The 2,500-nt window shown below is 41.2% G+C and overlaps 1 protein-coding gene across 1 annotated transcript in view; it reads left to right on the top strand.

Moving 5' to 3' along the window:
- Positions 1-2,500, top strand: part of LOC144956587 (solute carrier family 35 member F3-like) — a 98,889-nt gene that overhangs the window by 1,654 nt on the left and 94,735 nt on the right. The window lies entirely within an intron of this gene.

The following is a 2,500-nucleotide window of genomic DNA, read 5'->3' as shown; positions in this document are numbered from 1 at the left end:
ATATATATATACTGAAATATATTATGTGTGTGGATATGAAGGTAAGTTTGTATGTGTGAATGATATACATCTCATGGCTAGTTTACATTCTTTGACACATTGTATCCCCACCTATTCTCATGTCAAGTAAACAATTATACATAATATTATCTCTATTGTGTATAGATAGTTCGAAGATGACGTCACTCCGGTCTTTGTTATTGTTTTTTGCCATCCGCGTTTATGAGTAATGCTCACTGAACTGTATTAACCTGACTATAAATGTTCATGGATACACACAGTTTTGTGTGTTTGTCCGTTATACTTCCGCATGGCAATGTTATGAGCTTCTTAGCCAAGCGCATACTATCTATATTATGTAGTGGCCTTTGGCCAATAGATAGTTCGAAGATGACGTCACTCAGGTCTTTGTTATTGTTTTTTGCCATCCGCGTTTATGAGTAATGCTCACTGAACTGTATTAACCCGACTATAAACTTTCATGGATGCATACAGTTTTGTGTGTTTGTCCGTTATACTTCCGGATGGCAATGTTATGAGCATCTTAGCCAAGCGTATACTATCTATACTGGACACATAGATAACCACGCCTCTCGGAGAATCGTCATAATGTAAACATTGGCAGTGATTGGTAAACACAGGTTTTTAATATCGATGGCATGCGTCTAAGTAAAATACCAACTGTTCTACCGCTTGATCAACTGAACAAACACAGAAAACTGTGTGTAAACAAGGTGCAGCGTGGCTAAGCGGCACGGTCTTCGCTTCGTACCCGAAAGGTACCGAGTTCGATTACCCGCTGCGCTGTGTGGCATTGTGCAAGTCACCTCGCCCTCGCTCAATTTGGGGCGCTGCACTGCGGCTGACGCCTGGGTTATTCCAGTCTTCCCTTGGGATAGATCCTAGAGACAAATTTCCCCTTATGAGATGAATAAAGGGAATTTTATTTTATTTATTTATTATTTTTTAAAATTAATATGATCGAGAAAATCGTGTGATAACTAGTCACAGCAAAACGTAATACGTAACATGTAGAACGAGATATGACGTTTGTTAGGCGATATTATACTTTGTTTTTCCGACAGAGAAAACGCTGTTAACGGCCAGGTTCTCATTCTACATTTGAATAAGGTGAGAGAATGTGAGCAAAAAGCCTTTTCCAAGGACTCAATTATTCGTCGGTCAGAGCTCCGATGTCTCTGTCAGAAAGAAACCCCAATTGTAATGGATATCGCCTCACAAGCGTCATGTCACGTCAAGCGATATGTCACGTCAAATGTCATGTCACGTCTGTAACCTCAAGTCATGTCACGTCATATCACCTCAAGTGTCACGTCAAATGTCATGTCACGTCACATCACGTCAAGTGAAGTGTCATGTCATGTGGAGTATCATGTCATGTCACGTCAAGTGTCACGTCACGTCGAGTGTCATGTCATATCACGTCAAGTGTCATGTCACGTTAATTGTTATGTCATGTCACGTCAAGTGTCATGTCACGTTAATTGTCATGTCATGTCACGTCAAGTGTCATGTCACGTTAATCGTCATGTCATGTGACGTCAAGTGTTATGTCACGTTAATTGTCATGTCATGTCATGTCACGTTAATTGTCATGTCAAGTGTCATGTCACGTTAATTGTCATGTCATGTCACGTCAAGTGTCATGTCATGTTAATTGTCATGTCACGCCACAACGTCATTTCCCGTCAAGGGTAATTTCACGTCAAAAGTCGTGTCACGTTAAGTTTAGAACCAAGCTGCTCGATGGTGGGCGGACGTGACATCAGACTATTGAATCCTATTGGCAAAGTAGAGAGTGGTGGAAGCTGCCTGAAGCCTGGGATGGTGAAAATACTAAAGAATGAGCGATGATGGAGAGGCTTTGGATGGGAACAATACAGACAATATAATCCGAAGCCTCTGCATTATCACTTTTTCGTCAAGTTGGCAATAAACTCTCAGGCCTGGGACTTTGTACGAACGATGAAGTCCCAGGTGTGAGTGGTTTAATTTGCCGAGATAAATAAAATAAAATTATACCCTTCCGTCGCGACATCGTAAGTCATCGTCGCCTAAGCATTCCACGAAGGAATATAGATAATTCATCAAACAAGATGTCTGATTTCAACAGGAATAACCCATGTTGTCCAAGTGAGCAAATTGGGGGTTAATAATCTTGCTCAAGGAAAAAATCGAAAGTGCCTGAAGCGGGGCTCGAATCCGGGACCTTCCGGGTCACAGTGCCTTAACCACTCGGCCACTTCGCACCCCAGAGTCATTTTAATCGATCGATTTGAGGATAAGTTGTCTGGCCAAAATTATAAAAAGGTACGCGTTTGTGTTTTTCGAAGTATGACCGTATTCTGTTGACCATCCGGACGTCATTGGCCCTCTCTCTGTATCTATCTATCTATCTATCTATCTATCTATCTATCTATCTATCTATCTATCTATCTATCTATCTATCTATCTATCTCTGTATCTCTCTCTCTCTCTC

The sequence above is a fragment of the Berghia stephanieae genome, chromosome 11 (genome assembly GCF_034508935.2).
Source record: "Berghia stephanieae isolate SIO BIC M18660-M18661 chromosome 11, UCSD_Bste_1.3, whole genome shotgun sequence".
NCBI classification, from domain to species: domain Eukaryota; kingdom Metazoa; phylum Mollusca; class Gastropoda; order Nudibranchia; family Aeolidiidae; genus Berghia; species Berghia stephanieae.
This window is presented reverse-complemented; position numbering and strand designations above follow the sequence as displayed.